Source organism: Odocoileus virginianus, chromosome 28 (genome assembly GCF_023699985.2).
Source record: "Odocoileus virginianus isolate 20LAN1187 ecotype Illinois chromosome 28, Ovbor_1.2, whole genome shotgun sequence".
NCBI classification, from domain to species: domain Eukaryota; kingdom Metazoa; phylum Chordata; class Mammalia; order Artiodactyla; family Cervidae; genus Odocoileus; species Odocoileus virginianus.
In genome coordinates, this window is record NC_069701.1 from 5,995,310 (window position 1) to 6,005,706 (window position 10,397).

Sequence of the window (10,397 nt, forward strand, 5' to 3'; positions counted from 1 at the left end):
CTTGGAAACCAACTGTACAAAATAGGCAGAAGGATTTAAGGGAGGCTACAGAGCTGCTTGTTCAAATCAAGCATGCTCCTTTTAAAAAAAAAAAGGCAGCTGAATCTAGCTAGTCTCCTTTTGTCAAGGTCTTCTGTTGTGCAGCAACAATCTAGGGCCCACAAAAGAGTACCCTCCCACAGGTACCATTTGTGCTCCAGTAATTGACTGTGTTCTGGTCAACTGCAAGGCAACAATAGTTGACCCCTGCTGGCCAGCTTTCAAAACAGGTCTCAGAAGAAGCCGGGAACAGGACAAGTTGTTACTTCTAGTTTTCTCCCAACACATGGATGCCTGTTATCAACTTTGATCTCTTTATAGAGGTCCCTTGTCTTTGTTTGAGTGATATGGAACCTCTGTGAGACTAGTAATAAGAAAGCTTATGATCTTCCCCTCACATGATCAACAGACTGACTATATCTTCTGGTTTAGCAACTTCCTCTTTATTCTCACAAGCTGCTGAACAAGTTGCCAGTAACCCTGATTGGGGATGTAACTGGTTCTTTGGATTTTGTTCCATTCCTAACCATATTTCAAACTTGTAATTAGGTAGTGGGTCATTTCCTCATAGTTCAGTTGGTAAAGAATCCGCCTGCAATGAAGGAGACCCCGGTTTAATTTCTGGGTGGGGAAGATCTGCTGGAGAAGGGATAGACTACCCACTCCAGTATTCTTGGGCTTCCCTTGTGGCTCAGCTGGTAAAGAACCCACCTGCAATGTGGGTAGACCTGGGTTTGATCCCTGGGTTGGGAAGATCCCCTGGAGAAGGGAAAGGCTGCCCACTCCAGTATTCTGGCCTGGAGAATTCCATGGACTGTACAGTACATGGGGTTGCAGAGAGTCAGACATGACTGAGTGACTTTCACATGTAGATGGAAAAATAGTTCAGCTGAGTGCAAGAGAAAGTGCTTCCAGGTTACTCTTTCATGCTAAAAATTCATCAAGACATGCAAACTGACTTCACTTATTTCCTCTTTTGTTTCTCAGAGAAAAGTTTTTTTTGTTTGTCTCTTGGGGTTTTGGGGGGATGGGAGTTAATAGTGTTGGTGATGGCTTACAGAAATTTTAGGAACAAGACATGGAAATGAATTCTATTTAAAATAAGTCTCTAAAAGGGAAGTCCACCAAAACTGCTTTAGACAATTGAAAGATTTCAGTTTGATTTGACCCCTCATTTGAACTTTGTTATTTAAAATTTCCTATGTTTAGATTATAAATTCTGTGAACATAGATACTTATGTCATTTATTTACTTATTACTATGAATATATATGTTTAATCACTAATTCATCCTTCTATTCAACAGATATTCACTGAATGTTTGATATGAACAATAGATTCAGAGTAAACAGGTATAAATAAGATACATTCCTTGCTCTCAAGTAGCTCATAGCCTACAGGGATAGAAAAGTGTATGTAACGATATAAACTGTCTAAAATTTTGCATGTGCTAAAATGGACATTTCTAGAGAATACAATGGGATCGGAACAATCAGCAGACGTTGTGATCCACTTTGCAATGATGGCAGTAGCTGGGTGGGAAATTTTCTTAATAAAGCAGAAGGAAGAAAGAAGAGGAGGAAGTTTCCGGGGGAAAAACACTTTAAGCTCACCTTTCTATAATCAAAACCGAGGTGCTCAGATTTTAAGTTGAGCTTGTCCCATGTTTTCTGCAAATGACATCACATCCTCTACCAGGATCAATTTATACCACAGATCCTCGGAAACAAATTGTACAAAATGAACAGGAGGATTAAAAGGACAGAAAATATTTCTGTTTGTTCAAATCAAGTATTCTTAAAAAAAAAAAAAGCCCATTTACATAAAAGCCCATTGACATAATACCCGTAAGTCAACTGGGGTAACGCTATGCCTTGAACTAAGATTACTCAGAACTCCACTGCTACAATCAGAGCTGTTTCTAAGAGTTCCGTGAATCCCCAGCAGACTTAGGAGTCCGATGTCATGTCTAGCTCTGAGTTCCTACTCCCACAAATCAGCTCTATTGAAGGATTATTTCATTTTCCTTGCATAATGCCTCCAATTTATACTTTGTCTCAGGTATAGGATTTCAGATCTTTTCCTTGACCTTAATAAAATCTTTTCCTTGACCTTTTATGCCCCAAAATCACTGCAGATGGTGATCGTAGCCATGAAATTAAAAGATGCTTGCTCCTTGGGAGAAAAGTTGTGGCCAACCCAGACAGCATATTATAAAGCAGAAACATTACTTTGCCAACAAAGGTCTGTCTAGTTAAGGCTATGGTTTTTCTAGTGGTCAAGTATGGATGAGAGAGTTGGACCGTAAAGAAGGCTGAGCACTGAAGAATTGATGCATTTGAACTGTGGTGTTGGAGAAGACTCGAGAGTCCCTTGACAGCAAGGAGATCCAACCAGTCCATCCTAAAGGAGATCAGTTCTGGGTGTTCATTGGAAGGACTGATGCTGAAGCTGAAACTCCAATACTTTGGCCACCTCATGCGAAAAACTGATTCATTGGAAAAGACCCTGATGCTGGGAAAGATTGAGGGAAGGAGGAGAAGGGGGTGACAGAGGATTAGATGGTGGGATGGCATAACTGACTGGATGGACATGAGTTTGAGCAAGCTCTGGGATTTGGTGATGAACAGGGAGGCCTGGTGTGCTGCAGTCCATGGGGTTGCAGAGTTGGACATGACTGAGCGACTGAACTGAATAAATATCATCAACAAAGTCATGCTGGTATCATTCTCATACTTGTAACAACTGTAAGGAGCAAAGAACGAAAATCCTGTGTGAAACCATGATCCATTTGAACCAGGACACCTCTGTTCTTTGGCCACAGGACACAGTCGTGTCATTTGCTCTTTCTTCGTCTTGGTGGCATCCCCTCCTCTTCCCCACTTACTTCTTCCAGGCGGGCCCTAGGAACTCCACAACCTTTGGAGAATAATGTAGTGATATCAAGTCCCACTCCCCAAATTCAGTTCTAGATTACTTTTGCTTATTCAAGAGCCTACAGGGTCTGAGCAGAGACATTACTTTGCCAACAAAGGGCCATCTAGTCAAGGCTATGGTTTTTCCAGTGGTCATGTATGGATGTGAGAGTTGGACTATAAAGAAAGCTGAGCGCTGAACAATTGATGCTTTTGAACTGTGGTCCTGGAGAAGACTCTTGAGAGTTCCTTGACAGCAAGGAGATAAAACCAGTCCATCCTAAAGGAAATTAACCCTGAATGTTCATTGGAAGGACTGATGCTGAAACTGAAGCTCCAGTACTTTGGCCACCTGATGCAAAGAGCTGACTCATTTGAAAAGACCCTGATGCTGGGAAAGATTGAAGGTAGGAGGAGAAGGGGACAACAAAGGATGAGATGGTTGGATGGCATCATCAACTTGATGGATATGGGTTTGGGTGGACTCTGGGAGTTGGTGATGGACAGGGAGGCCTGGGGTGCTGTAGTTCATGGGGTTGCAAAGAGTCGGACACGACTGAGTGACTGAACTGAACTGAACAGGGTCTGAGTAACACTGGGATGGTGTTTTTGTTCCCACGATAAATTATACCTCTAAAACAGTCTGCTTTTCTGAGATAGTCCTCATGGTTGTATACAGTACTCTCCTCCTACATTACACCCAGTGCTCTTCACATTTGAGGATGACATTACTATTCATCAAACTCTGCTTTTTTTTCCTTCTTACTTTCATTCTGGTTTTCTTTGGAGCTGGTTTGCAATAAATCCAGTTCTGTTACTACACAGACATGCTTCACCATGAACTCCAAACATAGACCATGATTTTGTTGCATGTGGTTGTCTTAAATCTCTAGACACCCAAAACACCCAGGAACAAGTATTCTCCACCAGTCAAGGTATTTCAAATGTTCCCGTGTCTCTGGATTAATTTACTTGTTCTATAAACCTTAATCACGCATCATATGTTCTTTGTTGTGGTCTAGGCAAGTTCACAGTCTGACCGAATATAAATTCCAAAATGCTTTAATGAAAGGCAGCATCTTTGGAATTAGTGCAAAGCCTCTCAGCGGTGACTTTAAAGAGGCAATCTTGTTTTGTAGCATATTTCCCAGTTCATTAGTTAGAACATTAGTTCCAGGCTTTGCAGCTGTGCCTCGTACTACATACTCCATCTCCCCCCAGGATAGAATGGTGGAATACCCTTGGAAAAGCAAGAATTGTAGAAATTTAAGGTTTAAGATTCTTCCCCCACTCCAAATGTAACTTAGAAAATCCTTTCCCATGCTTTTACAGAGTCTACAGCATCATACATACTATGTTATACAACAATCATGCAATTACTTGTCTGTCTGCTGTCCTAGACATGATCAGGGCAGGGTTACGGTTTACCAAAATTCAGTTCCTAGCATAGGAAACAGAAACTGGCAGGGTACTCACAGGAGTTTTATGGAAGAAGAGGAAAGGGAGGAGAGGGAAGGAGAGAGAGAAAAGAACCTATTATGACTATAATTCATGAGAGTGAGATTATTCTGCACAATGGCTTTGATTTGGCAGCTGGGAGAATCTCCCTTCAGAGGTGTGGTCAAATGAATAGTTTGTGGATGGCTTAGCACAAGGCAGGAGGAGAAGGGGACAACAGAGGATGAGATGGCTCGATGGCATCACCAACGCAATGGACATGAGTTTGAGTAAACTCCGGGAGTTGGTGATGGACAGGGAAGACTGGCATGCTGCAGTCCATGGGGTCACAAAGAGTCGGACATGACTGAGCAACTGAACTGAACTGAACTAGCACAAGGATCTCAGCTGTCAGCTGTACCAAGCTGGGTATGGTCTAGGTGCTGGGATTAAATGTATTTGGTAAGATGGACAAATAATAAGAAAGTCTAGTAGATATTTATGCCAAACTCTACCAACCTCATACTCCATGAACACCACTGCTACTGAAGACCATGATGGGGATCTAATCATGTTTTCTTTTATTTTGTTTTAATGTAAAGTGCTTTAAATTTGCCATATCTTTGTGTTATTGGTTGAACTGTGTCTTGCCTCCCGAATGATGTGTTCAAACTGTTACCCTGAGTATATCAAAATGTGACTGTATTTGGGGACAGGACTTTTAAAGAACTGATTAAGGTAGGTGGCTCAGTGGTAAAGAGTCTGCCGGCAATGTAGGAGATGTGGGTTCGATCCTTGGGTCTGGGAAGACCCCCTGGAGACGGGAATCCAACCCACTCCAGTATTCTTGCCTGGAGAATCCCATGGATAGAGGAGCCTGGTGGGTTACAAAGAATCAGACATAACTATGTACGCACATATGCTCACACACACAACATTGATTTTTATGGAGTTATTGATGAAAATAATCCTCATAATATAGTTCAATATTACATTCACCTGTATGTGTGTGCAAACATGTAACCCATAATCCAGACACAAAGGTAAGAAGAGGCTCTGAGGGTGGGTCATAATCCAATCCGACTGACATCCTCATAAGAAAAGAAAACTTGGACACACACAGAGACACCAGGGAAGCGTGTGCACAGGGGAAAGACCGTGTGAGGACACACACGAACATGACCATCTGCAGGCCAGGGAGAGGGGCTTCAGAAGAAACCAGCACTGCTGACAGCTTGAGAACTTTCAGCCTCCAAAACTATGAGAGTGGATTTCTGTTTAAGTCATGCAGCCTGTGGTATTTTGCTATGGCAGCCCTAGCAAACGAACACATGTAGAAACAGCACTGATCTTTAGTAAAAAATCATTAAGACTAACCAGCAAATGTTCACTTGTTGAATTTTAACCTAAAAAATTGAGTGAATAAATGAATGGAATAGGTTACAAAGTACAAAGACCTAGGAAAATATTACAGGTTAAAATTTAAAAGAAAACCACCTGGATGTTCCCAGATAAATTTCTTATCGTCAAAAATCTGGTTTCTCCTTTCTGAAATAAGACTGTTAGATACCTTATTTTATCCTTTAAGGGTCTCTAATTTACTGTTCAGTACATGATTGGTAATACTGATGAAAAAAGTAAATGGATTCAAGTCAGGATTTCACTAGCCAAGAGTATGAGAAGATTTTATCATGAATTTATGGCATGTGTTTGCATTGACTTGAAGAGTATCTTTAGAAACTAACTTTTCAGTCTGAGAAGACTAAAAATCTATAACGTGGTTGCATTTTATTGCAGTAGGCTAGATTATGCTGCAAAAACAACCAACTTCTGACTCTCTATGTCTTAACTGCTGACTTATTCCTCTCTTCATTGTACATTTCCACTGCAGGTCATCACTGCTCATACTAGGCCCTCAGGGGCCCATTCTGATAGGGGTTTAATCTTCAATTACTTTAATAGGAGAAAAGATGAGGCAAATAGAGTAGGCTCTTAAAATTTCTGCTCAGAAGTTGGCATATGCCACTTTTATTCAAATTTCACTGGGAAGAGTCAATCATATGACTGTCCCCAATATTGGGCTTCCCAGGTGGCACTAGTATTAAAGAACCTGCCTGCCAATGCAGGAGACATAAGAGATGCTGGTTTGATCCCTGAGTTTGGAAGATCCCCTGAAGAAGTAAGTGGCAACCCACTCCAGTATTCTTATCTGGAGAATCCCATGGACAGAGGAACCTGGCGGGCTACAGTCTACAAGATTGCAAAGAGTCAGACATGACCAAGAACTTAGCACACATACATGCTCAATATTAAAGTAGGTGGGGAGTAAAATTTCTCTACATAACAGAAAGGATAAAAAATGTGATATTTGTGAACAGCCTGTAGATGATGACAACCAAAATGCTTAAAAATACTCCCCAAATCTGATCATATTAATAGGTGAACATAATTCAGAAATTTCAATCTATCAGTTCTAGGAAATGCTAACTTAAGCTTGACAGTTAATTTTACTATATAAAGAAGAAAATAAAGGAGGAGGAGGAAAGAGAAAAGGAAGAAGAGGGGGAGGAAAAAGAAGAGAAGACCTAGTCCACACACCAAGAAGCAAGTCAGTACCTCAACAAGTGGGACAGACTAAAAAATGGCTTCAGATAAAGTCTAAACTGAGACATGGAACTGACTCCATGCCAAGTGGTAACGAAAAAAAAAAAGCATGATATCTAATGTCTCCAGTCATCCAATCACACAGTTTTATTTGTTTTATTTTAAACAGGTAAGCTGGATATTAATACATTAATATCCAATGTACTGATAATTCAGTAGTAACAACAGTTCTGGGTGCCCATAGAAACAAATATAATGTGTCCTGAAATTTGATTTTCCTGTCAGTTCATCTTTTATTTATTCAGTGATTGAAGAAGGGCAACCAATTTTGCAACATAAAATACAGTGGTCTCCCCAAACCTAGGAAAGCACCTCTTAAAATTGTTTAGTATGTAGGTTGTTATGAACACACATGAATGTTGTCTCTCTGCTAGGCACTGTACATACAGTATAATGTCTACTTTTCTCATCCACCTATAGATGTGATGTGCATGACCCTGAGCTGTTTCAAAAGGCTTGTAGGGCCAAGACTGATGAACATTTGACATGAAACCACTCTCCCTTTGCAGGAAAAATTTGGGTTTTTTTCAACTGTTACTAGGGGAGCAATCTGGAGTACAATATCTAAAAAGACTTTGCCCCCAAATTACTTAAATAACAAGGAAAGAACAAAAGCATAAAATCTTGTCTTTTCAAATGACTAATCAAATCATGTCCATGAACTATAAACTTGGGCCAACTTCAGTCAGTCCTTAATCAAAGAGGATATGAGTATCCTTTCAATATACATTTTAAAAAAGTAAAGAATTCTTACCAGGGGGAGCCAAGAAACAAATACAGGAGATATTGGAAAAGATTATTTTGATGATATATCTCTTGAGATTCTGAATTTTACAGTTTTGTATAAAGAACAAATTAATTAATAATCTTACAAAGGAAAGAGAGTCTCCCCTGATCATTGACCAAGAATCTCCAAAAAAAAGGTTATTGGCTCCATTTTACAGATGAAAAAACTGAGGCTTAAAAAGGTCAAATCATCAGTTCAAAACCCCGAATTGACCTTCTCTACTCATCTTATCTCCTTCCCTTTCTGAGCCCTTATCTTTCTTTTTAATTCTTCCTATCTACCTCAAAGGGCTCCCCAGGTGGCCCTGGTGGTAAAGAACCCACCTGCCAAGGCAGGAGACAATAGATCTGAGTTCCATCCCTGGGTCAGGAAGATCCCTTGGAGGAGGGCATGGCAACCCACTCCAGTATTCTTACCTGGAGAATCCCGTGGACAGAGCAGTCTGCTGGGTTACAGTCCACAGGGTTGCAAAGAGTCAGATACGACTGAAGCAACTTAGCACATATGCACACATCTACCTCAAAAGCCTTTCTTTTTCTGCTTGTTGCTAGAACTTCCAAATCTGGGATCAGGGAAGTCTCTGATGGGCTGCATTCCCAGGAATCAGTGACACATGTCATTACAGCTTTTTCTCAGGCCCTGAGAGATTCAGACAGAATTTTATCTTTTAATAAAAATCCTTTTACCAGGATGTGCATTTTAAAACCCAGTTTGAGATGCTGATTGATTTTGGTGAAAGAAGGAACGCTTCATGGCCAGATTACAAACTTGATGGAGAAAGAAATGTCAGTGAAGTCTTTTCTGGTGGCCTTGAAATCACACCACCATGGCATCAGCCTACATAGAGGTATGGCCTTGCTCTCGTTCTTCCAACCCAGGTACTAGAAACCTGCTAGGCAAGGCAGTGATCCTTGAGTAGGACTCACGAATCCCCTCCCCCCAGAGGAAAAAAAAAAAAAAGGTTTTAAAAATATATAGGGCATGAAGGAGTTGATTTCAAATACCTAATCCAACCACAGTGTTTAAAACAAGGGAAAATCCATGAGCATTCATGTTCTCATCTCCTCAGAGATGAGTCATCTAATCCTTTATCTCTTTCTGTTGTTCACTCAGCCTGTGATTCTCTTCTAATTGAAATATCTGCTAACTCCTGCAGATGCTTCCTGACTGACTGGTGCGCCCTGCCTTCATGGCTTGCTGGACCCCCATCTTATAAAACAATCTGATCTCTTTCAGTTGGTGCTCAGTAGCATTTTAGCACAGTACTGGCAGAAGGATCATTGGAAATGATCAGAGGCATATCTAAGCTAAACCCAAGGGTCTGCAAAAGAAAAAGCCATGTACCAAGATCTGTGCTATAATCCAGTGAAAGAAAGATGGAACTGAATAAAGGGGCTACTTGCCAGAAAACTGATCCTGCCCTGATTTTTCCCACAACGATCTGGCCAACCAGCAAGCACTTGAGTCAAACTCTTTGTTGGTGCTTCTCTCCATTTCATCCCTAGTGATGCAACTGGCTTACCTAACTCTCAACACCCCACTTAAGCAAGCACAAATGGGGATTTCCATGGAACATATTTCTAGAGAACCTTTGATGTTGGCCATTGAATTGGAAGCAGCTGTGTTAGCTAATGCACACAAAATGCTAATTAACCCCTTTTGCTACCATCACTCTTCCACTCCAATATTTTAATGTTCAACCAGAGAGACTAAATTTAGAATATGCCTCTTTCCTGAGAGCTCTAAGTACACCTAAAGAGCTCAATCTGAGAAATAAACTCAGAAACTGAGATGTGACCTGGAAACTGGATTTTTCTGGGACTCCTCATTAGACAGATGTTTGGGCTCTGGCGTTGTTCAGTTGATTCACTGAAACTCCTCAACAAACTCCTACAGAAACCTATGAGCCATTGGAATAATATAACACGAATGCAAGGAGAAAAAGACCCTCCCTGACTAATGCCTGTCACAATCTGATGGAGAAGATAAGTAAGGTAATTCCTATCTGTACTACAGATGATTTTAGAGGGCAGGTACTACCAACTGGTATTACAAATAATCTTTAGAGAGGAGCTCTCAGCTCCTCATTCTGTGATGCTGATGATGTGTTTCTTAAGGTCGGCATGTTAAGTTTGTACTTTTATGTGTATTTTTAATGTACTTCTGTATTCTATATCTACTATTTTGATTCAAAAATGTTTAAAACCCCCTTCAACTAATTCCATACTGTTGTTATTGTTGTTGAGTCATTAAGTTGTGTCCTACTCTTTGCGACCCCATGGACTGCAGCACACCAGGCTTCCCTGTCCTTCACTATCTCCTGGAGCTTGCTCAAACTCATGACCATTGAGTTAGTGATGGCATCCAACCATTTCATACTATATTCGGCTCTAAATCCAGCATTGTTTCTAATAATCATCCTAATAATATTTAGCATCTGACCAACTTAAATACCTTTGTCTAACAAGGGGGGATAAAAACAAATAAGCAATAACAACAAAAATAGCTTCTTTGGTTAAATACGACTGTGCCAGGCACTGGAGATCAAAAGTCACA